The 27,200-nt window shown below is 42.8% G+C and overlaps 1 protein-coding gene across 1 annotated transcript in view; it reads left to right on the forward strand.

Moving 5' to 3' along the window:
* The window catches only part of PSMB7 (proteasome subunit beta 7), a 61,949-nt gene that overhangs the window by 30,725 nt on the left and 4,024 nt on the right, over positions 1-27,200 (forward strand). The window lies entirely within an intron of this gene.

Here is a 27,200-nt window from a genome sequence, read left to right on the forward strand (position 1 = left end):
ATTGCTGATTCCTCCCGAGCTTGTACGGCACTGTTGTTAGTTGGAATGTTCTTTGGCACAGATGGTCTCTTTGCCGAAGAGACCAGCTTCCTTTTGTAGTGGCCCAGCTGTGCCCTTCCTTGGGCTTGAGGCACCAGCGCTATCCAGCTTTTTGCTCTGGGCTTTGGGCTGTCTAGGAATCTTCTGGACTGTAAAGGCAGCGACAACGTGGAATGTTTTCTTGTGCACCAAGCTTTCTGTGTCACGATATCTCAAAATGACAGGTTTTTCTGTTCTTACTAAGAATAGAAAAAACGGTGTATGTCTTGGCATGTTACAGAGACATAACCTGAAAATGGAGGCAGTTTTAAAAATCCCTATAGGTGATTCTGCATCTGGCAGAAGATGGGGACAAGACCATGCATGTGGTGGAATCATCTCAGAGTGTAGTGATCTGGTGTCTCAGATACATGTATGAGAGATTCTTTTATTGTATTTTCTTTGGTGGTGGGGGAAGGTGGTATCTTCTGAATGACACTCCACTTAAGTCTACTTTAATGATAGATTGTCCCCACCCCCCACCCCCCACATCTTCAGGACAAATGCACAGCTCTTCCATGGTCACTGTCACAGGAATGTTGGATATGCCTGGATCCATCATGGTACCACGTTATTCCTCCACGGCACTACATCCTTGCCACTAAACCAGCATTCGGCACATAAGCTTTTTTGATGGTTATTAATTTTTTGATGGGGAGTATCAACTTCTTTTTAACAATTAATAGGTAGTTTATGAGTGGTTTACCCTATTTCTTAGTATATAGGTTTCTGCCATTTCTGACTTTGCAGTATTGTTTAGGGGCCAGAGGGTGTCTCTGGGAATTGCTTTTTGACAGTGCCTTATGTCCAGTCATCTTTGGAAAAGACTGCATATTAAATACTTTGTTCTTCCGTCATCTCATTGTCATTGGAGCACCAAGTGTCGTTGGAACTCTGAAGCTCTCTCTGCCCTTTAGGTTCGGACCAAGTGCTGTCAAAGCCAGAGAAAATAGGATTAAAGATACTGATCAGCCAGGACAGACAGGGGTTTTCTGCAGGAAACTGCGACACCTCCCCTTGGTACATGGGGATAGCTCAAATATGTGACTTGGTCACTCTGCTAGATTCCTTCCCTTCTCGGATAGCTGCAGGAATTAAAACATAGTGTATAGAATTTAGGGGTTTTATACTAAAAATGATAGTGTCTTGTTCCAATTAAGAATAGTAAACAAGTCCAAGTATAGACTATAAATGAGATTAGGATTCTGTTCTCATTTCTCAATGTGAACAGTTGTTCCCATATCAGCATTATTTTCTGTTTGGCCTTCTTAAATATAGAGAAAAAATAGGATATATTAATACTAGGTCACTTGAAAAAGAAAAGAAAAAAGTTCCCCAGTCTTCTAACTACAGGAGAGGAGTTCCTAAGGTTCTACACATCCATTAGAATTCACAGAGGTACAGGGAGGCAGACTCGGAGTTTTGTTTAGAAAATCACCTCAGTAATGCCAAATCCTTCTTTAAAACACATTAATCTTTTCAAATCTTCCTGAAAGCTTTGATTGGACTTGTGTATGTTAAATAAAAATGAGAATTGCAGGAAAAGTTGAGAGTATGAGGTACATTAGAAGTGACTTAATTTTACCTTATTTAGAGTTTGGATTTGAAATAGTTCAAAGGCTGTGAATTTAGTATTTGATGTGATTTTGGGAAGTAAAGGGGAATGTCAGCATCCCTTCAATAAAATTGATACTATCAATCTGAAGAATGTTTCTTAGATCAGTTGCGTCCATAACTGGGAGCACTTGGTTCTGCATTAGCTGTGAGACCTTGAAACAGGTTGGCCATATTCTTATTTCACATTGATTATTTAAATGGACAGTTTTAGGTGACTGGTTTTTATTCACTTGTTATTGAAACCACATGCACACTGACAATCAGTGAAAATCACTTTATTTATTTGAGACAGTCTCGGCCGGGCGCAGCAGCTCATGCCTGCAATCCCAACACTTTGAGAGGCCGAGGTAGGGGGATCACTTGAGGTCAGGAGTTCGAGACCAGCCTGACCAACATGATGAAACCTGTCTCTACTAAAAATATGAAAATTAGCCAGGCGTGGTAGCAGGCGCCTGTAATCCCAGCTACTCGGGAGGCTGAGGAAGGAGAATCACTTGAACCTGGGAGGCAGAGGTTACAGTGAGCCGAGATCATGCCACTGCACTCCAGCCTGGGTAACAGAGCCAGACTCTGTCTCAAAAAAAAAAGAGGGAGAGACAGAGTCTCACTCTGTCACCCAGGCTGGAGTGCAGTGGCATGATCTCGGCTCACTGTAACCTCTGCCTCCTGGGTTCAAGCAATTCTTATAGAGACTGGGTTTCATCATGCTGCCCAGGTGGGTCTGGAACTCCTGAGCTCAAGCAGTCTGCCTACTTTGGCCTCCCAAAGTGCTGGAATTACAGGTGTCAGCCACCATGCCCAGCCGAAAATCACTTTATTAAGGTGAAGATGGTACCTCCTTCTTTAGTGGTTGAGTTTGAAAGTAAACAGAAGGCACATAATAGAATAACAGCTGTCAGCAGATAATTGTTTAAAGATCTCAAGAGATGTTAATAGTTAGTAGGAAACATTTATTGCGAAGACCAAGCCACTAACTGTGCTGACCACACTGTTTGCTTTTGGTGAATACTAAATGAAGGCCGAGACTGCCTAGCAAAGTTGAGAGGACACCATTTTAGATTCAGCCAAGGCAACTGTCATTTCTGGTTCTGCGTTTGTATAGAACTCATAACAAAGACATTTTGGTTTTAAATTTCCAAACTTTTACTTTTCCTTCTTTCCAGGGAGACTTACTTTCTGTGTCCAGAAGCCCAGGATAACTTTTCTTGCCTAATTAGAGACCACAGAATTGGGTGACTAAGCCTGCTGTTTCCTTTCGGTGTGGAAAGGCTTCTGGATGTGTCTCAGACAGAAAGCCAGGAGAACAGCACTGCTGCCTTTCACACCTAGAATGGGTTGCCAGGACAGTAACTGCCACTCACTCACAGAGAATTGCGTTGCAAAGGGGCAGTTTTAGGCTGTTGTAATAACAAATTTTTTAACCAACAGTAATTTTTAGGCCAGACTTATGAAACAAACTCTTGGCTTTATTGTTAAAACAAATAACAAAATAGAGGAAGCCCAAAGTCTTTCTCTTTCCTGATCTACAAACCTGTACTTTGGATAGTGCTGGGCCTTTGGACTATAATATTTATGGAATACAAGTTCCTCCCACCTTAAAAACCTTTCTTGCATTCTCGTCATCTCTAGCTGCACTGTCCAGTGCTAACCTCAGGTGGTTATTGAGCATTTGAAATGTCAATTGAGAGGGTCTGTAAGTGGAAAACACACACTAGGTTTCAGAGACTTAATGCAGGAAGCTTTTAAAACATCTCAATAACTTTTATACTGATTATATGTTAAATGGTACTGTTTTAAGTATATTGGCTAAATAAACATATTAATAAAATATCATCTAATTCTACTTTTTAAACTGTAGCTATTAGAACATTTATTGGGCAGGACCAGCCTATCACTGTGTTTTGAACTTGTCTTTTACACATTACATTTAAGGTTTCTGCCATATCCAGGTGCCACCTGCTCTATTAACTTTTTTGAAAATTTAAATTAACTCTAATAAATTAAGGTATATTTTACATATAATAAGGTGCACAGATCTTTTTTTTTTTTTGAGACGGAGTCTCACTCTATCACCCAGGCTGGAGTGCAGTGGCGCCATCTTGGCTCACTGCAAACTCTGCCTCCCGGCTTCACGCCATTCTCCTGCCTCAACCTCCCCAGTAGCTGGGACTACAGGCGCCTGCCACCACGCCCAGCTAATTTTTTGTCTTTTTTAGTAGAGACTGGGTTTCACCTTGTTAGCCAGGATGGTCTCGATCTCCTGACCTCGTGATCCGCCCGCCTCAGCCTCTCCAAGTGCTGGGATTACAGGTGTTGAGTAAAGTGCACAGATCTTGAGTGTATATCGTTCAGTGGGTTTTGGCGCTCAAATGAAGACAGAGAACATTTCTTTAACCCTGAGGGCCCCTTTTCAGTCAGTTCCATTCTCCATCTTTCCCACAACCATTTTGATTCACCTTTTTAACTTAAATTTATTTTTAAAATACAGTTTATATCTGAAATCCTGGATTTGATGTACTGGTTCTACTTTTCTTTCCTTTTTTTTTTTTTTGAGACAGGATCTTGCTCTGTTGCCCAGGCTGGAGTGCAGTGGCATGACCGGGGCTCACTTCCCAGCCTCAAGTGATCTTCTCACCTCTGCCTCCCAAGTAGCTGGGACTATAGTTGTGTACCACAACGCTTGGCTAATTTTTTTGAATTTTAGTAGAGATGAGGTCTCACTGTGTTGCCCAGGATGGTCTCAGACTCCTGAGTTCAGATGAACCACCATGGCCAGCCTGTATTTTTCTTCAAGACACATGAAAGTGGGTACATACTATTAATAGAAATAAAAATGATTCATGTATCACCATCACGTGTAAGCCCAGGGATTAAATCTTGGGGGAACATAGGTTCCCTTTGGTTATTCTTGTCTGCTCACTGTTCTTTGAATATAGCGTGCACTGGCTGGCCATGGACTCCTTACCTCTGGTGCCCCCCAGCAGTACCCTCAGTTGCTGCTTAATTTTTTTTTTTTTTTTGAGACAGAGTCTCGCTCTGTCACCCAGGCTGGAGTGCAGTGGCCGGATCTCAGCTCACTGCAAGCTCCGCCTTCCGGGTTTACGCCATTCTCCTGTCTCAGCCTCCCGAGTAGCTGGGACTACAGGCGCCGCCACCTCGCTCGGCTAGTTTTTTTTTTTTTTTTTTTTTTTTTTTTTTGTATTTTTTAGTAGAGACGGGGTTTCACCGTGTTAGCCAGGATAGTCTTGATCTCCTGACCTCATGATCCACCCGTCTTGGCCTCCCAAAGTGCTGGGATTACAGGTTTGAGCCACCGCGCCCGGCCTGCTGCTTCATTTATTTGTGTCCCTGTGCTGCACTGTACACACCTGTCCTGTTGTTTTCTGAGGCATCTCCTCTATGCCAGTGAGAGAGGGAGCTCCTTGAGGGCAGGGGCCATGAAATCATCTCTGTTCTTAGCTCTTGAGGTTCAGTATGTGTGTGTTGCCTTGAGACACTAGGAGAACCCTGAGCTTAGTCTGAGTTATCAAAAACACCTGGGAAATGGAAGGGACTTTCTCTTCTTCTTATCCGGAAAGTGCTGAACCTCTTTTCAAGATAACAGAGGATGATAACCAGCACACTTCTCAAATAGCATGCAGTATTGGGGCACAGAGTCAGCAAAGCAAGCACCCCATTAAGGACACAGGGAAGATGAAGATGGGGCAAAGGGCAAATGCTCATTGGGAAATTACAGGCCAAAAAAGCGGAAGCGTGAAACCCAGCTGGGATTCGTAAATGCCCAAGATGGGCTTCTGCTGTTTTAAGTTATCTGAGCCATGACTTGCCTCAAGTAAAAGTCCTCAGTTCCTGAGTTTCAACTAACCCTGTGAGCTTAGGGCACATTAAAAATCTTCAAAAAGTCTCACCCAGTTTTGGCCTAAACGCTACCTCGAGTGGCCTTCTAATTTTCATTTTTTTGTTTGTTCCCTTGCTGTGAGCCCGAATTCTTCTCGGGCAGGGACTGTGGGTACACCTGGTCGTTTCTGTTCCCTTGCCCTAGTATGGTGACTGGTGCATCGTAGGTATTCAGCCAGTATGTGTTGAATGGGTGGATAAAAAGTGTAAGTTGACCTGATGACAAGCGGTCAGTTAGATGAGAGGTTTTTGGTGATGATGAATTGCTCAGAGCGTTCCCCCAGATTTTTTTTTCTCTATTGTTAAGGCTGGTATAAGAATTCAGCTCCTGGTCCTGGTTGTTACCCATAGGCTAGCTTAGCTGGACAGGAAAACTAGTGATAACCATGCTGGGGCATTTTCAGTCCATTTTCCAGTTAAGAATAAGGAGTTTGACCATGGTACCTGGAAATATGGTGCTAGCTTGGCAGATATGTATCTTGAAAATTTCTAAAATGAAACATGTATTTGGTTTTAAGGGAGAGAGAATTAAATGAATCCGATAATGTAGGTGAGTTTTCCTTCCATTCCATTTCTTTGTAAGAAGGGATGTTTTCATTTGGCCTACTGAGAAATTTAAACTCTTGGAGATTACAATTCATTAAAATGGGTAGAAGATTAATATTTAGTGTGTCAAGATCAATACTGCCCCCTCTTTGCACTAATTGTCAGAATATCGTGCGAGGGCCGCTGAAGGGTAGTGGTGTGCGGCAGGACCCTCACATCACAGGGAGATGATTCAAAGGCAAACTGTCCTGCACCCTCTGGTATCGACTTGCAAATTAGCATCTGGAATCTAATTAAACAAGCTTAATGAAAGTAGCAGCTGAATGCTGCTGGAAAAGACAATCAGCTTTTTTTCCCCTTCTCTGATACATATTCTGTACTATTGAAGTTGGTCACCAAACACATCGTGTGAGCACAGTTAAAAAAAATTAGCATTTATTTGAAGAATAGAAACTGTTTTTCATTCTGTTATGCATTTGGCATGCTCTGGCGTCCCATGAGAGCCATGCCACAGCAGATAGTGCACAATATTTATAAATCCATGACAGGCAATAATAGCAACTTGAAAAATTCTTTTGCTAGAATCTCAAGTTGAGAGCTGCCAAAAGCTGAGAGGATCAGATCTGCAGTGGCAGCTGCTGTGCCCTACAGTTAGAATTCTAGACTTTGAAGATGCTCAACTTAAAGAAATGAAGACTGCAGGCTTAGCCAATTTTTGCAGGTTTCTAGAGCTCTGGCTCTCTGCCTTTTGAAGATGAGTTGCTGAAGCTTCTACCACTGCCTGAGGCGTGCTAACACCAGCAGGATCTTTTTTTTTCCTAGTCTTAGTGTGTCTTCAGTTTTAAGTAGCACATGCTTAGTCAATGCCAACTGTGATGGTCCTTTCTCTGGTTGCAATACCGAGGGATGAGCTCCTATCCTACACCCTTCAGAGAGAAGCTATGAAGATAGATGGTGACGTATACAAGCGCTACTTCAGCCGTCTGATTTATGGAGTCATATTTCATCACTCGGCAAGTGTTGGCCTCTAGAGAAGCCCTTATAGATTGCTAAAGATGTGAGCAGCTTTCGCCCTAAAGGCTTGTGGTTACCTCACAAACGTGATGCCAAACACCTAGCTACTGAGGAAACAGAATTAATCTGTCATTGCAGGCAGCTATAGATCCACTTTAAATAATGAGAGTTGATACCAGTATGGTTTTCTGACAGCAAATCTTAGAAGTAACTGTGTGTGTTTTTTTAATAAGTCCAGTATTAGGAAGACACTGAGTTGCAGGTTCATTTGTGCTTTGCAGATGGACAATAGTGTGAGAGATCTACATTATTTTGATTAAAAAATCTGTGCAATTTGGCATATAGAATGATCCCAAAGGAGAACATAGCCTGAGTTCAATATGGTCGCATGGAAAGGGGCGTGGGGCTTAGGAGCTAGAGGATTGGGCTGCAGGTCTGTTTCCTCTGTCCTCACATCAGGACTCTGGGAAAAGGGGCATCCTCGTCTGTACAGTCGGAACAGAGACCTACCTGCCTGCCTGCACGTTGCTGTGAGCATTAGATGTGGCCTGTAAAACACCTTAGATGGTGGCTCACACAAAATTGGCTCTAAAATATGGCAGCTGCTTTTATTTTTTTAGTTATTCAGTAGTAGGATACAAACATCGCATAGCAACGACTAATGTGATTATTTGTGCTGGCATCAGGCTTGGTGAATTTATAGCATGATATAGATAGATACAGTCCTTCTTATCTGAAAGCGTAATATTGGAGACAGGCATATGGTGGTGGTCATAGACAATGGTATATTATTTCATTTACTTTTCAGCAATTCCTTGAGTTCAGTACTTTGTTGTCTTCATTTTGTAGAGAAGAAAATTGGGCCGTAGGGAGGTCAAATAACTGGCCAGAGGTCACACACTCAGTGGAAGAGTCAGAGACTGAACCTTGGTCAGCCTGACGATAGAGCCCTCCGATGGGTTCTGCCACTGTGCTATATCTGCCTCTTTGTCATTTTTTCACAACAGAATGGGAAAGATATCTTATTTCTTTAATTCTTTAACATTTTATTGTTCCTGTAATTCTTTAACAAGACTGGGAAAGACATCTTATTCCAGGTGAGCAGAGGTGTGGGCTGCTTGGGCTGTTCCTTTTATCTGATGAGGTCTTGTGAAGGCGGCAGAAAGCCAAACAAGTGTCAGACAAGGTGTGTAACCCTCTTTGGCAAGCTCTGTGATTGGAGGGAACCCAGGAACAGAAAGGTTTAAGGAAGTCAGAGATACAGAGATGTTAGTAAATATAATAAAATCATGTGGCTGTTCATTTTTTTCTTTTAATTCTAGATTTTTGTTTTCACTTTGTAACTGCTCTCTACACTAAATAGCCTGTGATTGTTTTATTCCCCTAAAATTTTCAAATATTATTTATAAGAGAGCTGTTTTACAGGAAAGCTGTTTTCCCAGTTTGGCTGATGTACAGACAGCACAGCCCTCTTCAAATTTAGTAATGAGACCAAGAAGTCTTTAAATATTGGTGAATGGCATTTGTCCATTTGAGGCGAATCATGAATAACTTGAACAAAAATAAAAAAAAAATAAGCAAGACTATCATATTTGAATAATGAGGTGTTCTTTTTTTCCCAACTGCCAAAACTTTTTAATCTTCGTCAACGATTGTTCTGTCCTCCGTCTTATTTAGGTTGCATCTGTGCGACTCTGAGCTCAGGAGCCCTGACAAGCGGCATATGAATTCTGTATTCATTAGTGATCTTGATCCAAATGCCTCTGTCCCTGCCACAGGGGCTCAGGTGTGGAAGCTGCTGGCTAATCCCACCAGCTGACATTCAGAGGTTTAATGACTCCATAGGAAGGTGACCACTCGCTGGGAGGTTTGCTGGCGGAACCCACACAGCAGACAATGGAGATCAAGGAAGACTATCTGTGTTTAGCCGAAGCACCTTCCTGTGCAACTTGAACCCTGTTGGCATCAAACACAGAGTTTTGCGTAAATGCAAAATTAAAAAAAACCCCCGGCCTTCGATAACTATTATAAACAATGATTTTCCTATCTGTTTTGATGGTGTTTCAGGCTCTTTTTCTTATGGTGCTTTAATAGGTGTCGGTTTAATGAGCTGAACTTGACTCACTTCTCCGATTTTTAGGTTTTAAGGTTATATTTGGTTGTTACACCTTTTTCGGTATCTCGTTTGTCTTGGGGGGCAAAATGTGTATTTAGACCCAAAATTATTTTCTCATTAAATGCTTTTAAGGATTTATGCTAGGCCAGGCGCTACGGCTCATGCCTGTAATCCCAGCATTCTGGGAGGCCAAGACGGGCGGATCGCTTGAGTTCAGGAGTTTGAGACCAGCCTGGGCAACATGATGAAACCCTGTCTCTACAAAAAATAGAAAAAATTAGTCGGATATGGTGGTATATCCCTGTAGTCTCAGCTACTTAGGAGGCTGAGGCGAGAGAGGATCGCTTGAGCCAGGGCAGTCAAGGCTGGTGAGTTGTGCCATTGCACTGCAGCCTGGGGCTACAGAGCGAGACCCTGTCTCAAAGAAAGAAAAAAAAAAGATTTATGCTGGTATTTTTGTTTATTATGAGCCTTAGCTGGTTTTTTTTTTTTTTTTTTTTTTTGAGATGGAGTCTTACTCTGTCGCCTGCAACCTCCACCTCCTGGGTTCAAGTGGTTCTCCTGGCTCAGCCTCCTAAGTCGCTGGGATTACAGGTGTACGCCACCATGCCCGGCTGATTTTTGTATTTTTAGTAGAGATGCTGTTTTGCCGTATTGGCCAGGCTGGTCTTGAACTCCTGACCTCAGGTGATCTGCCACCTCAGCCTCCAAAAGTGCTGGGATTACAGGCATGAGCCACCGTGCCTGGCCAATCTCTAGCTTTTATTTATTTATTTTTATTTTTTAGAGGTGGGATCTTGCTCTGTTGCTCAGGCTGGAGTGCAATGGCACACTTATAGTTCACTACAGCCTTGAATGCCTGGGTTCAAGGGATCCTTCTGCCTGAGCCTCCCCAAGTAGCTGAAATACAGGAGGGTGCTGCCATACTCAGCTAATTTTAAAAAAATTTTAGGTAAGTGGTCTCACTATGCTGTCCAGGCTAGTCTTGAACTCCTGGCCTCCAGTGATCTGCCTGTCTCAGCCTCCTGAGTGGCTGGAATTACAGGCAGAAGCCACTGTGCTGGTGTCTTAGCTTTAAAGAAATTAATATTAAAGTGTGAGTTTATTGATTGACTTGTAACTAATCAGATGTTTTGACTACTTTTTTAGGTCTACTATTCTAAAAGTCTACTATTCTATTACTACGTAATAACAGCTTCATTGATAATTCACACCTGTGCAATTCACCTGTTCTTAAGTGTATAGTTCAGTGGTTTTTAGTGTATTCACAGAGATGTATAGCTATTACCACAGTCAATCTTAGGACATTTTCATCACCTTAAAAAAATAATAACTCCATTCTTATTTGCTGTCACTCCCCATTTTCCCCCAACCCTCCCAGCCCTAGGCGATAACTAATCCACTGTCTCTGTACACTTGCCTATTCTGGACATTCCATATAAATGTAATCATATAATGTGTGGTCTTTTGTGCCTAGCTTCTTTCACTTCGTGTGGTATTTCACCCGTGTTGTAGCATATATCAGTATTTTATTTCTTTTGATGGTCAAATAGTATTCTGTTGTGTGGACATACCACATTTTACTTATTTATTCATTAGTTGGACATTTGGATTGTTTTCACTATATGACTATATAATGCTGCTATGAACATTGGTGTACAAGTTTTTGTATGGACATATGTTATGATTTCTCTTGGGAAGAGAAATTCTAGGAGCAAGATTGCCAGGTCATATAGTTAGTCTATGTTTAACCTTTTGTGGAACTGCCAGAGTTTGCCAAAGCGTCTGTGCCACTAGCAGTGTGTGAAGGTTTCGATTTCCATACATCCTCACCAAGATTTATCATCCTTTGGATTGTAGTCATCGTGGTAGGTGTGTGTGAGTTGGTATCTTATTGTGGTTTTGATGGATTTTTTGCTAAGAACTAGTGCAGCTATGGAAATATTTAGATGAGACAATTGAAACATTTGACGTGCTTCCTTTGTACACTGGATTTGTGCCGTAATTGGGTTGGTGATTGTATATTTGTTTAAATATTGAAAGGGCCTTTTCAGAGGCTCTCCCTGAGGCTATTTCTGTCATTTGATTTTGGTCATAATTCCTGCTTATTGGCTTTCCTTAAGACCTGAAGCACTAGATGTAATAAATTGTCTTTATTATTGGATCAAAAGATGTATCAGTTTTCCCCAATAATTTTCTGGCTTTATTTAACATAAAACGTTAGGTTTTAGAGATGTCCGAACCTTAAGATACAATCCCTGGGGTCCTGTATGGAATTATTCTAAGTAGTGATTTCTAATAGTGCTAACCAGTTAATTTTAGAAATGAACAGTTATTGAAGTTGGCATTTATGGTTCAGTGGGTGATTTGGAAAATTACCCATTCTGCCTTTAGAATAGATGATGATGAGAAACACTGTTGAAGGTGAAAGGTTCCCACCAGCACCAGATATTTTGAGTTGTCCCCCTTTTAAGAAGTGAGCTTGTTCTTGTGCATTGGAGCCCACTGGTGGCCAGCTTTGGAGAGGTAAGAAGGGACTTCTTGAGTTAAGGCTGCTCTTCAGTCTTCTTGCTTTTTGCATTTTGTGGCATCTTACAGAGCAGACAGAAATTGTATTTGGTCTTTCACCTGATTTCAAGAGCAGGACTTGGCTTCCTACCACACAGAGTTTGGAATTTTAGAAGTAATTGCTTCTTTCTTTCTTGATTTTCTAGGATTCGTTAGTCTTCTTGGACTTAGAAATGGCCACAGAATGTGTATTCTTCTGTCAAGTCATTGTCTTCCTCATCTCTTTATCTCCAGAACCTCAATTAATGGTGGTGGCTGGTCCTCATTTCTATGCTTGCCATTGCATTCTGCCTTTAATAAAAGTTGAAGTTGAAAGTGGGATGTTTGGGGAAGGGTTGAAGGAAATTTTAGAAAGTGTGACTTATTCCCATTTAATTTCAGGAAATGGGTTAGATGGAAGGAAACAGAAAAGGAAAGGCATAGTTTACCAAAAATCTCCATAAGCTGGGAATGGATTCTTTTTGGTGCCAGGTCTCTGGAATTCAAGAATCAACAAATCTTAGAAAAGTGACTATATACATTTTGAAGGTCTCTATTTCCAGTTCTTACAGGACTAATGAAAGGATATCAACAAATGGTATATTGGCTTTGTGATTGACGTTGTTGATTTTTCTCCCAAAAATATTTCTGAAAATTCTGTCATGTCTTCTGCCCTGCTGTGTAAACACTGAATTTCATATTCTCATGTAACCAGTGTGTCATCAGCAGATAGTCACAGGTTCCAAGTGATTGCAAGCTGTTAGGTTTGGTGCTGTAATGCAGAGGCAGTACTGAGAGAGGCTGTTGTGTATGGTGGTGGCAATTCCTTGTGCAGCTATTGGCAAAGTAGATTGAAAAGATGGGATTATTCTATTCTGTAGTTGATAGGTAACTATTTATGATGCATTTCTTTGGAGCAGGTGTTCCATTCGAAATGCTTTTGCTTTACATATTTCCTAGAACTGAAATGTAGGGGGACATACACCATATAGGAGAAATATATCATGAAGTATGTTGTCTGCTGGCACCTGTGGCAAAAGTCCAGCAAGCAAAAAACTTCTGGTCTTGTGACCAGAGACGATTCAGAGAGACAGAGGTGAGAGCTAGATTCAGAGATAGTGTTGCATTCAGTAAGTGTTTGGAGATTTTTAACTGTACAGGTGGAATTCAGAGGAAGATATTGCTAATAAAATATTCTGCGTCGTGATATCATAGAGAGAATAGGACTTCACCCCTCTTCAAATTGAATTGCCTTTGCTAACTTGGGTCTCAGGTGCATAATAAGCACTAAAAATCCTTCCTTTATCTTGGTTGTCTTGTTTCTGTCTCTTGAGCCAAGCCAAGATTGAGAATGGGAAGATTTTCCTTGGGAGAAGAAATAAAAGATACTCTCTTGTTATTCACTGACTTTATTTCATTTTAGAATTCTATTTGGTAAAAATTTGGAGTCATAACCATTTACTGAACAGTGGCTTTCAGGGGGAGAGGAGGAAACCAGCACGAATTTCACCATCAAAAGTGGGGCTCTGTTGCAAATCTACGAGGTCATCTGTGGTTAGAGTTTTGCAGGCTCTTGGAACAATGGATTTCCACTTTTCTTGTATATAGGTTAAAGAAATACAAGCAATGAAATATAGGACTGAGTGTTACTGGATTGTAGCGTAGAATCTTGTAAGTTTTGCCTTGGCAGGTAATTTGGCATAAATTGTTAATGTAAATCTGGGTTAGTGGTGAAGACATTATTTTAGTAAAAAAGATAAACTGCTGATTAATTCAGCATAGAACCCAATTACAAATTGAAAGTGTCTCTGCGGGACTCCCGGACCCTAAAGACAGCAGATGTTGAATTGATACTCCAGCATATTTCACAGTGGTATGAAATATTCACATGGTTTATTATACTTGTGTGGTGTGTGATATCAGAAAGGGGGAGGTGGTGGGCTCATGGGTGTGCAAGGCAGTCACACACTGCTCATTTGCTAATATACACTGAAGCATGATGAAGAATTTTAGCAAAGTTTTTTCTTCTTCTTATTAGCTCTGTGGAAAATTAAGTTTAAAATAATATTTGGGGCCAAGTATTTAAATGTAGTACCTGTGTAGGTTTACATGATATATATAAATTAACCTAAAATATAAAATGGTAAACCTTCTAATGCAGGGCATGTAGGTGTTAATTGAGACCACTGCCTACAAGAGTTGGTGGGGGGCGTGAGGGCTTGGACCGTATTTCACTGAGTTAATTGTCAGCTTTCACAGGCTGGAAGGTTTTAAATTGCTACTGTACTGTTTTTGCCTTCGGATCTAAATCATATGGTAATTTAAAAATGCCCCTGTATTTTACACTGGCAGAGAAGTTTTGTTTCTAGCCAAGAAAAAAAAAAAAAGGCTTTGCAGTTTTTGTGTATCTATATCAACTCAAGGGGGGAAAAGTCAGCAAATTTTATATATTGGAAGATCTGAATAAACGGAACTGCCAATATTTGAAGGGATTGGTGATTCTTAAGTAAAGAGGGATGAGAATAAAGTTGGCTTGGATGAGCTATTTCAAAGCCATTACTACTTTTATGACAGGTTTTTTTTTTCCTCCATGACAGCCTATATCAAGTGTAGGTTTTGCTAGCTGAAGTAAAAACAGTTCTAAAAATAGCCAAATGATTATGGTAGGAACAAATATACCCTGGATACCTTCTGCTATTGTGAAAGCTTTAAAAAAAAAAAAAAAAGGTGCTCTTTCTCAAAAACTCCTAAGGCACATCGAAACTGGCAAAGGCAGAGTGTAGTGGGGGAAGTTACTTGGCATCTGCGCCACCAGAAGCGATCTGTGTTGCCACTGGAGTTGCCATTAAGGCCTCTGTAAGCTGTCGATAGACGGTGGTCCTTCAGAGATGTGAAGGGTGGACTTGCATGCCATTCACCTTGAGTTTTGATTTTGTTGATCAGGCCCTGTGCCTGGTTTTAAGACATGGTCCCTTTCTTAGTGACTTTACAACCTAGTGGGGTGCACAGGCCCATGAGCAGGGACTATAGCATGAAAAGTGGAGAACGGTACCTATCCAGTGGGCAGTAGAGGTGCAGTGGGAGCGGAGCTGATGGACTCTGTCTGGGGGACTATAAGACCTCAAATTGCATGTGACTCCTCACATGAATATTTTTGGTCTTGGGGTGTGAAGGAGGGTGGGACAGGGAGGCGGAAGAGAAGGGGAGCATTTCGGACAGGAACGTTATGTCCAGAGGCACGGGGGCCCCCTGCTCTGCCTCTCAGTTGTGCAGTCCTGGAAGTTGGGACAGCTGGGAAAGGAAATTGCAGACAGTGTCCAAAGTTGTCTGGGCGGTCATTTCCCGAGTCAGTGTGGCCTTTTAATTAACATCCACTCTTCAGTGTGAGATAAGGCCAGAGCTGAGCATCCCTGTCCCTGCGTGTGAATATTTAGTTTAGAAAGCTGCCACGTTCCATTAGAGGTGCTTGTGTTTCGGCAGTGGGTGCAGGAGCTGTGTAGACTTTTCAAATGTCCTTTGAGATTTATGTTGCAGTGTAATTGGGAGATGCTAGTACTTAGTGTGTTGTGCATGGCGGAATGTCAGATTACCTGCTATAATGAGACCCCAGCAGCCTACCTCAGGAAGGTAGTTAAAGTTTTAACCTTAACAGGTAATGTTACTTGTGGGTGTCTGTTAGGTAATTTATACTACCCTCCCCTAACCCTGAAATTGTGCAGAAACCAAAAAATGATAGGAAGTTATACTAAATAGATATTTTAAAATTCCAGCTAGTGGTACAGATTTTTAAAAAAGATTTGCAGTGAATATTTTATCTGTAGAATGTGGTCATTCTCGCCGCCATTGTCACCCTGTCGTGTTGGAATGTAGTTTTTCTAGAATCAGAACCTTGGTGATAACAGAATATTAAAAAGACGTAAAGACTCATTAACTTTGGTTCCTTGACAAATACGGTGGCTTTTAACTCAGCTGAATGGAATTAGGGGATAGAGCGGTAAGAATGGACTGGATGGAGCGTGCACGCGTGGGCTCTGAAGAGGCCTGGGTTGGAAGATTGATTTTTGCCTCTTGTGTAACCCCTGTAGCCCCAGTTTATAAGATACAAGATGTAAAACTCACTCTTATGAAATGGACTGAAGTCAATACCTGAAGGGATCATTAGGAGGACCGTTTGTAAAATGCTAATCAGGTGTAACAAGAGTTTACTCTCTGAGTCTCTGACTCCCTCTTGTCCTGAAACTTTTACAGAAAATTCAAGTGCCTTTGCTTTCTCAGTCAGTTTCAGTTAAGATTTATAATCAACAACTGGCCAAATGGGAAAATGAAATGGTATCTTTTTTATTGATATACGGGGCGGCCGAAAATAATTTGACTGGTTCTGTTTGCTGAGAGGTTTTATTACATGTATTTTAGGGAAATGTCAGCATTTGAATGTAGTTTTGATGCAGTGAATTTGATAGTTGCTTTGCTGTGGGATTCGATGGCTAGATTCTGTAGTAGAGGAATTCATTGGGATGTGTTTAATTTTACCAAATGTAACAAGCCAGATGAGTGATGGAATGTTAGGGTAGCATAATTTAAGCAATATATTTGCAACTGTGAAATGATTTTAGAGGTAAAGTAGTTTAAAAAGAGAAACCCGCCAGTGATTTCTAAATTAAATTTACATAAAGACTTGGTGGCATTATTGGTATTTTTGGAGACTGGAGGTTTTGTTTTCTTGGGTGGAAAAAACCAAACCACCTTAAAGCGTTGTATGGGTGAGTGTGTGGAATCAGGTACTTGGCACAGAGCCTGCACACAGTAAGTCTGCCTTCTTTTTCTGTGTCTTTTTAGAATATAATTTTTGGTGAAAGAGAATAAATGAAAATGTGGTACTTACACTTCTCACCAAAATGGCCATAATTCTATATGGAAGATGTGCATATCAACAAAGATTTTATGGCAATATATTGAATTTCATTTGCAGTATGATGGCTGCTGTCATAATTGATTTGCTTTTAAATGGGGGTTGAAAAAAAGAAGTACTAAGTTGCTATGGGTTGCCTATTGCATTGGTCGTTCTGGAAGGCTGGCTTTGCCTTGGTAATCGTGTTAGTGAGCGATGGAGATGGGTAGGATCAGGTGAAGTCAGCGTTCATTGTGGATTTCCTGCACTGCAGGCACCGTGGCCAAGCATCTTCTGTGCGTGACGCTTCGTCTAATCCTCATGACCATCCTGGGTGCTTGGGGGTTTTAGGTCTTCCTTTGCAGATGGGGAAATTGGAACTTAAAAATGTGGAGTGATTTTTATCACTGAGGTCACACCGCTGTTAAGTAACAGGACTGGATTCATATCTGGATCTTTATTCTCTCAAATTCTTTGCCTCTGTCAAGCATTGCCTCCCCTGCCCCCTATGACCACAGTCAATATAGTAACTATATTCATCAGCTCCAGAGCCCAGAAGTGTCTTTATGCCTTTTTGAGACCTCCCTCCTGCCACCTAAGTAACCAAGTGTATCTGAATGCTGTGCGTGCCTGGAGGTTTTATGGAGAAGTATCTGAGTTAGCTCCTCCTGGTGCAGTGGGGGGAATAGAATCAAGTCAGCCATTGGCTGCTCACCACCCACCAGAAAAATAGTTGCCAAGAAGTTACGAAAGGCCTTTGTGTGAAGGCTGTGTTTGTTCAGAGGGGTGGTCAGCACCTATGACTGAGGCTGGAAGTCCAGCTGGCACCCTCCACGTCTTTCCGTCCTGCTCCTTCACCTGACTGCTGCTTCCTCCTCACCCACATCTGCTCTGCTGCTGGTCTTCCTCCCTGGCCCTGCTGCCCCGCCACTGTCTCTCATTGAGAATATTATCATCAGCTCCTCTCTGGTCTCCTGCCTTTGGCATTTCCTCCCCCACGGCTTCCCCAGTGGAGTTTCAAAAAGCACAAGTCTAACTACTGTTATGTGTTGCTAACGACGGGGACACATTCTGAGAAATGCATCCTTAGGTGATTTTGTCATCACGCAAATGTCATAGGATGTACTTACACAAACCTAGATGGTCTGGCCTTCCACGCACCTATGCACTATGGTGCAACCTGTTGCTCCTGGGGTATAAGCCTGTACGGCGTGTTACTGTGCTGAATACTGTCAGCAGCTGTAACAGCAGTAAGTATTTGTGTATCTAAACATCTGAATGTAGAAAAGGTACAGTAAAAGTATGGTATAAAAGATAAAAAATGGTGTATATGTCTAGGGCACTTGCCATGAATGGATCTTGCAAAACTAGAAATTGCTCTGGGTGCGTCAGTGAGTGGCTGGTGAGTGAATGTGAAGGCCTAGGGTGTTACTGTCCACTACTGTAGACTTTATCAACACTGGACACTTAGGCTACACTACATTTATGCACACAAAAATTTCCTTCAGTAATTACTGTAACCTTTTTACTTCTTTGTAAATTTTAAAAACTTTTGACCCTTATAATGCTTAACTTAAAACACAAGCACACTGTACAGCTGTACAAAATATTTTTATGTCCTTAGTCTATAAGCTCTTTTGTTATAGACCTTTTTTTTTTTTTTTTTGAGACAGTCTTGGCTCTGTTGGCCAGGTTGGAGTGCAGGACGTGATCTCGGCTCACTGCAACCTCCACCTCCTAGGTTCAAGCGATTCTCCTGCCTCAGCCTCTCGAGTAGCTGGGAGAGCAGGCGTGCATCACCATGCCCGTCTAATTTTTGTATTTTTAATAGAGATGGGGTCTCACCATGTTGGCCAAGCTGGTCTCAAACTCTTGACCTCAGGTGATGCTCCTACTTTGGCCTCCCGAAGTGCTGGGATTACAGGCGTGTGTGCCATCATGCCCACCTGGCCTATAAGCTCTTTTCTGTTAAAATTTTTTTATTTTTATTTTTTTACCTTTTAGACGTTTTGTTAAAAACTAAGGCACAAACACACACATTGGTGTAGGCCTTTGCAGGGACAGGGCCATCAGTATCACCGTCTTCTGCATCCACATCTTACCTCACTGGAAGGTAGAAAGTGATAGTAATCCCTCTCTCTTTCTCTCTCTTTTTTTGAGTCAAGGTCTTGCTCTGTCTCCCAGGCTGGAGTGCAGTGGCACGATCACAGCTCACTGCACCCTGAACCTCCCAGGCTCAAGTAATCCTCCCGCCTCAGCCTCCCGAGTAGCTGGGACTACAGGTGCACATCACCACACCTGGCTAATTTTTTTTATTTTGTAGAGACAGGGTCTCACTATGTTGCCCAGGCTGGTCTCGAGCTCCTGGGCTCAGGACTCCCAGCGTTACAGGGTCACAGGTGTGAGCCACTGTACCCGGCCTGGAGGAGTTTTTTAGCTTCATGATAATTTTATGGGACCACTTTTATATACAGTCCGTTGTTGTCCAAAATGTTACATGGTGCATGACTGTACATCATTTTCCAGGTAAAAATTTTCATGTCTCCCTGCTGCTTAGCATAAAGGGTGGGCTGTCTGTATAGCCTGTGAGGTTCTCTGGCAGTCAGCCACACTGAACTACCTACTCGACCACACCTTTCTCCTTCCCATGTCCATGGCTCTCCTCCTGCCAACACGTCTGCCCTTTGGCTTGGCTACCTTTCACTCGCGTTACAAGGCCTTGCCCAGTCTTCATCACCTACACCCCACGAGACCTGGGTCCATCTGTGGCTCCTTTGTCAGGCCTGTCTCTTACTAGCTCTTACCTCATTGTAATGAGATTATCTCCTTGTTTCCCCTTCTGGGCTCCACAATTCTCATGGTCGGGCTCTGTGTTCAGGCCTGTCTCCATTGTTCAGCACAGCATGTGTGGTGTGTTCGTAGCAGACCACTCGTGCATGCTTGCTGAGCTAAGCTAACCTGACCATTTTGCAGGAGTTTTGCATCATTTGAAATTTGCCTCATTTTGGCCATCTTTAAACTTCCTAGAACAAGGGCACTCTGTACTTCCTTGGATCTCCTCCTGGTTCTGCCTGGGCCTTGTCAGGCTGTGGAAGCAGGATTATGTCATATAACATAGTGCCTGTGATAGCCTTCCCACATGTGCCTGGGATCTAGCAGTGGTTTTGTCCTATCCAAATATCGGAGATGGGAACGCGGCTCTTCTGCTGGTCTCAGACCCTGATTTCAGTCTCTGCTTCTGACAGGACTGGATTTCTGTCATCGCTTACTCTCCTTATCCTGAGAAATTCTAGTGCTAGCTGCTGCTTTGTTGTGACCCATGGAACAGATTCACTTCATTTCTCTCTGTTTTCAGGTGATAGCCCTTTCAGTGGCTCCAGGAATTTATTGCCAGAGTTATCACTGGCCACGTTGTTTTTGCAGAGAGAGAGAAATATGATGAGGATCTTATTAGTATCTGCGGCAGCCCGGTTTTCATTTTGAGGATTGTTGAGCATATTTCTCACTTTCGTTAAACCCAGGCTTTCTTGTTTTTTTTTTTTTTTTCCTCTGATTACATTTGATTCAATGCAGCCTTGGAAATATATATTTGTATACACATATGCTGTGAACATTGATTTCTTCTCCTTGTGGAAAGCAATATGTTCTTGTCTCTTTTGGTTCTTTTCCCTCTGGAAGCTTAGGTATTTTTCCTTCCATTCACTGTCACAGATTCCAGCAAAACCACTTGCCCGCCACAGATTTTCCTAATGGTGGGATAGGAGGACAGGCTTTGGTGGTGCCAGGCACTAACCTGGCATGCATCCTCGACTCTCCTGCTTGTACACAGCCGTGTGCCTTTGAGTGCATCAGTCAACCTTTCTGACAGCCCCAGTTTCCTCATCTGTACCAGCAGTTGGGAATTCAATAAATAACGCAAGTGTTTGGCTCAGACCCGGGGGTGTGGCAGGTGCCTGGTGTTAGTTCTCTCTTACCCTTGCCTGTTTTCTTCCACCCTAGGACTTGCTAACCGTCCTGTTTGTGAAACTGCTGTGTCGGGGTCATTTCTCTCATTTTATTCCTTGGACAGGGGTATTATTCTCATTCTTACGAGGGGCACTCTTTAGCTCAGAGAGTGACCCGCTGTCCAGGGCTGTCGTCATTCCGGGCTACCCTTTTCCAGCCCATTGTGGCCGTGCAGCCACTGCCATCTCTTCCTGGCTGCGAGTTCTGACAGGCATCACTCAGTGACCTGGGACAGACCTGGTTGGCAATTCCATGAACATGAACACCCCTTCCCATTCCCACTTAAAACCCCTCACATCACTCCTGCACCCACAGCGAGCTTTTCCTTCATTATTTGTGTCACCCAGATCCTGATACCAAAAAAAAAAAAAAAAAAAAAAGCTGTCAAAGAAAGAAATGGCAACACCAGCTAGGCCTTAAAGATGCAGCCACTGGCTCACTCCCGGCTCTAAGTGTGCCCAGCACCAGCTGCAGCTCAGCTCTGCTGAATTCCTAGGTGTTAACACAGGCAGGCGTATTCACCCATACAGCTCAGGCCAAACCCCAAACTCAGAAACCTTTGCTCTTGTCACACAGCCTAGTCTGGAAAGAGAAAAAAAAAAGTTTTCTACCGTAAAAAATGTGGCTACACATGGGATACGTCAAGTCTGTGACTCAGTGCAGGGAGCATACTGCTTTCGCGGGGACTGTTTCAAACACTTATTTGAACTCTCTCAGTTGTATTCAGCCATCAACCATTAATGAGTCTTCAGGCCGCATCAGTGGCAGAGTCAGAGCCTTAGCCTGTCAGCAGGCTCCCAATAAACACATCATGTTCAGACCTCCTCTCAAGTGCTTGTCTTTGAATGGTCTCCAGTTGGGGCTGGTGCAGTTTGGGAATTGCCCCATTTGGTAGGGGTCTCTCTCCTGATTTCAGAGTCTTTGAGTTTGGCAGAGCCATGCATGCATTTGAAGTGAACATTTCGTTTTTTTCATTTGTTGACCTACATGCCAAGCACCAGGCTAGTTCCCTGGGATACAAAGATGGAGAAGGTGTAGGGCGGAGGGCGGACCCCCTGACGTTCAGAATTTTCATCCTCTCTCTTTAGAGTCCAAATTCTCATCACACCCAGACTTTTATCTGTTCTGCTCTAGATCATCAGAGGAATGGAATTTTTTGCTATTTCAAATCAAAGTGGCAAAAGTTAATGAAGATTTTCCAAGCTGCATTTGGATTGCCTTAATTCTTTTAAAAAAATTATCTGGCTTGACAAATAAAAACTATATACTTATCATATGCAAATGATGTTTTGAAATTTGTGTACATTGTGGAATGGCAAAGTCAAGCCAATATATTAACATACATTACCTCAAATATTTTTTTGTAGTGAGAACACTTAAATCTTTCTTAGCTGGTTTTTAAGAATACAGTACATTGTTATTAACTATTACCACTGTGTTGTACAATAGATCTCTTGAACTTACGCCTTCTGAGATGTTGCATCCTTTGGCCAGCATCTCCCCAACCCTCCCATGCCTCACTTCTTACAAGTTAAATCCTTAGTAGTTAATGAAGGAGCAAATGGTTGTGAACTAATGGAACTAAATATAGGTTCAGCAACACACAGGGAAATTGATGGAAGTCGTGAGGGTTCAGCTGTCATGCCATCCACATTCTTGTTTCCCCCAGCAAAGGTAGGAGAGCTGCACCCCTTCCTCCTGGCATGGAGGTGGCACAGAAGGCAAGGGACACTTGGGTGCTGCCCTGAAAACCCTTAAAGCGGGGGGAGCCCTGTTCCTCAGGAAAAAGGCTGAATCTCTCTCTGTTTTCTGCCCCCTATGCCAGCTCCTTAGCTCCATAAACAGTATATTTGCCGGCAAATAACCAATTTTATTTTTTAAATTCTTTTAAAAATTTTAGTTACTAATCAGTTATGTCAAATGACTTGCCACATACATGAAGTTTCACATTCCAAAGCTGTGTGTAAAATAGTCTGTTAGGTTTTCAGTCAAGTGCATATTTAATATTTTGCCTGCCTACAGTGTAAGTAAAGCAGTGTTCAGATGCATAGCTGAACAGTCAAGAGAGTGTATTTAAAGAGTATTAATTTGATGCTGAACTGTCCAGAGTGCCCATTGGCTGGCACAGCTACATTTTTCTCTGGTGACGTTCCCAATCTAAAAATCACTTAAGTGAGAAGAGAAATTCGATTGTAGTTGTAGACAAGAAGAATGCGGAGAAGTTTCTTGGCAGTACTATTTTGGGCCCGCACTGTAGCGGATGCCGAGGTAATCTATCAGTTTGTGAGTGTCTACAAAATGCAACTCTCTAGATAACAGGTTTAAAGTAAAGATTTAATACAGTCTCCATCTCCTATGATGTTGCAGTGACAGTTTAAAACTCATTCTCTAAATCTCAGCAGACTTTATAGCTAGCAGTGGGCCAATATAAAGTTTAATAGCATTACAACACATAAATCATCTTTTAAAGATGCTACTAGTAGCTCCAATATTAAATGCAGACAATCGCCCGTGTTATAAATAATTTATCAAACACCATTTCAGATTAGTCTTCCATGCTGAGTTATTTATTTTAGCCTTTTCTGTACGATTCCTAAGGCACTTTTTGAAAGATCCATTACTGGTCAGTTTAATGAACTTGGGGGTCTGTTTTGTCCCCTCAAGCACTCGGGTACAGCTGTGGTGACCATTACGTGGCCGACGTGGACCTCTTTGTGCCTTTTACAAGTGCTGCCCATTTGTCATGTAGCGGTAAATGGAACTGCACATTGGAGTCCGGGGACACATTGTGCGATGCGGTGATGGAGACAAACAGATAGCTCTATAAAGTGCTGCTTGTCACAGCTGACTTGCAGTACAGTACATCACTCTTATTGTAATCTCATTTAAGAAGCCGGGGTGGCCCGGGGGACTGATATTCCCAGTTAGTTTGGTCTTTGTAGCCATAAAGCAAGAAGTGTTCCTTTTATATTCTCCCAACTTTTAGGGAGTGTGCTTTTTGCTTGGATTATTATAGGAACTTCTCTATGGCACTGTGTGAAGATTTGTCAGCAGGTTTGTCTGGACCTCCTTCTCCTGGCCTGGGCTTTGTTATAGGCAGTCGCTGCTTAGAGATAAGTTGTGTTTTTAGGAGCCCTCTGGCTTGCTTTATTAAATAACTTACCATTTATTAAGCAGTAGCTATGTGCCAGAAACTATAGCAGGTACTTTCTGTGCTTTTATTTCTAATTTGTTAGTAATCTTGTGAAGTAGGATTTATTATCATTATATTGCAGAGCAGGAGAGTAAACTCAGAGAGGTGTAGTGACTTGTCGAGGGTTGCCCAGCAGTAAGCAGTAGACTGGGGATTCAAACCCATTCTGTCTGCCAGATGACTTTGAACCTGGGTTCCCCAGCTGGTGTTTAATCATCAGGGTCATGATGATCTTTTGGCTGAGTGTCTGAAAGCAAAAGGAAGCTGCTGTTTTTTGGTAACGAGGATAAGTCCTATTCGCCCATCTCCACACTGAGGTTCCGTTGTGACCTGCTACCTAAATGCATAGGCAGCTGACTGGGGGAGGATGCCTCCCTGGCTGTGGGAGACAGCGTTGCACCTGGGCCTGACCAGCTGGGGTCATGGACTCTGCAGGCCCTTGTCAAGGCCCCTCTGTAGCAGCTGTCCCCAGGCAGATGCTGCCCAGGACCTAGGTCACTCTGCATCTTCCAGAAAAGGGAGGTACAATTTCCCTACGAAGAATTAATCCTAAAGGAAGAGACAGCGCTTCTTGCGCTTACTGTGGGCCAGAGACAGATACAAATGTGGTGTTTTCCCCACCTCTTGCCTTTAGTTTGTGGTTTTTCTTGATAGTTTTCTTAAATATTTGGTAGCACATGTTAAAGACAAAAGTTGTTTAATTGTGAAATTCCACTATAAAGAAAACACAGTATGAATATGCCCAGTAGCATATTTGCATACGTGTCTAGAATTCTGTGTCTGGAAATACTGTAGTCAGAGACAGTATTCAACACTGAAGCAGTTCCTGGAACATAGTAGGTCCCTACAGGTATGTGTTGAAGACATTAACTGTGTAAGTAGTGAGTGGACAAGTAGAGCCTTTGGTCATTTCCACCCTCTTTCGATTTTGAGGGTTTGGGCTGTTAAGGTAGGGATATGTCAAATGAGACCTTAGATCTTAGTATTGATTTGGTGTTGCATTGTAGAACTCTTGCCCTAACTTGGTTGAGAATGAAGAAGGCCCTGGAAGTGGTAGTCTTGGGTGTTTTGGGAGACACTGCCCTCCACCCCCAATGGGAGTGACCATCAGAGGTTGACCCAGAGAGAAACCGGCAAACACCATCCTCCTCCTCTTAAATTTGCTCAGGTCTTAAGGCTCTTTGGGGGTGGGGAGTGAATGACACGGCCTTGAGTCAGGGACTAGCTGAGGAGTCCCCGGCCCAAGGAAGGTCACTTGCGAGTTGGTGTGGTGCTGTGGCCTTCTGGCTCTGGGGCCTGATGGGCCTGTTTTACTATTTTTTGTTTACCAGCTGTGTGACCTTGTGTAAGTCATTGACTGTCAGCCCGAGGTTCTGACCATACCAACATCAAAAGATGGTTGGGGGCAGGGGTAAGCTTGATGATCATCAAACATCTGAGTGCTGATAGATGTTGACTGATCGATTGATTTAGTGAGCATACAGGTGCTCCGTAAATGTAAGTTTCATTCCATCTCCTAACATCTTCAGCCATATGTATATGAGACGTGGGGTGGGACTGGGGGGAAGAAAGTGAGAGACTTGAGATTCTCTTCCTTAAGGAATGATCTTCCCTAGAATTGGTGGGGAGGAAAGGGATTTAAAAGATGTATTTCCCCAATTTAAAAAAGCCTTTATTTATACTTAAATAACAGCATACATGATCATTTTATGAGTAAATCAAACTATATCATTTTAAAATTTGCATATTTTAAAGTTTTATCAGTTACTTACATTACAGACAGTTTGCAAAATAGAGGGAGGATCATTCGTAATCTTACATAGCACTGTCAGCAGTCTGGTGTCCTGTGTCCAGTCGAATCAGTTGACACTAGATATGCATGTCTCATGTCATGTGTATATTTCTGTTTCCCCCAAGTCTTCTCTTCACCTGTCTCCATCTACCCAGATCATTTGGGAAATGCAAATGTGTAGTCCTAAGTGTGCCCATGGATTGCGATGTCCGCCAGGTACTGTTGACTGGCTGGAGATGCCAGCAGCAGTGACGAGAAACAAAGCAGAGGACATAGTTAAATGGTAGAGAAGAGAAAGGGGAGCAGAGGTGGTAGGCCAGGAACAGGGAATAAGTATGGTTCTGCCCGCACGTGCCCATATGCACACACACTTAAGGCCATTTAAAGAGAAGCGGTTGGGAATGAGGTTGCGTTTGCTGAATTAGTGGTTGGTTTTTGCTGTCTAGATAGCAGCTGCCGCCAGCTCCTCATCTAAGAGGCTTTCTTTGCTACCACCTTCACTGGTGTGGAAAGCTTCTGGCCCCACAGACTGTTGAGAATTCTAGGAGAAAATTCCTAATCCTGTTTGAATGTATTCTTATGGGACTATGTATGTACAAAAGAAGAATCAGCTTAATTGGCCCCACATAGATGTCACATGAGAGTGAAAAAACCTGGGGTATAAAATCAAAGGAACTGCTGTCTGTTGGTTTGCTGAGGAGCCCACTTCCAGCAGAACCTTCTCTGTTCTTCTGAGTCTGTAGAGTGTGCTGTGTCACTGGAATCCTAGTCTGGCATGGGGCAGGCAGAGGAGCAGGAGCCCTGAATGGGTTCAGATCTTCTGCAAACTTGAGGTTAGCAGATCTGCCCTTTGAGGGTCTCAGGCTGGAATTTGGGCCTGGAGTCCGTGTTTGTCCAAGGATATTACTTGGATGAGCGCTGGAGTGCACTTGCACATGTATGTACTCCCACGCCCTCGTGGATTGGGAAGGCGCCATAGCACAGGTTAGATTCCCGGCTTTCAGGGAGCCTGGTTCATTTTTGTCCTCGTTGTATATAGAGCTTGAACTTGGCGTTCCCCAGGTCCGGTACCGTTGCCTTTGCTGTCTGCCTTGTGTTTCACTGCTGTTTTCTGAGTGCCTCGTGTGCAGCCTGTCCTTCAGCCCTCCCTGAAGCTCTGCCGGCCAGCCATGTTCCCAGCTCCTTTTCACGTGCTCTGTAGCCAGCCTCACCCTGCATTGTTCTTACTTGGGTCAGGTGCCCCCGCTGGACTCTAAGCCCCTAGAGGGCAGGTATTTGGGGGCGTCATCCACCTCTGCAGCCCTAGCTCCTGGTCTAGGACATAGCATGTGATAGGCCTTCTTGGATAAGAAAGGGTTGAATCCATCTGTTCACCAGTAACTATTGGGGATGGGGATTTGTGCTTAAAGGTGGGACAAAGGAGAGAGTGATTCTTCAGTGAACCTGTAGGCTCCAGCCTTAGTAGGAGAGACAGATTCTTTTGGGCAAGATGTCCCACCCTTGGTCT

The sequence above is a fragment of the Theropithecus gelada genome, chromosome 15 (genome assembly GCF_003255815.1).
Source record: "Theropithecus gelada isolate Dixy chromosome 15, Tgel_1.0, whole genome shotgun sequence".
Taxonomy (NCBI): Eukaryota; Metazoa; Chordata; class Mammalia; order Primates; family Cercopithecidae; genus Theropithecus; species Theropithecus gelada.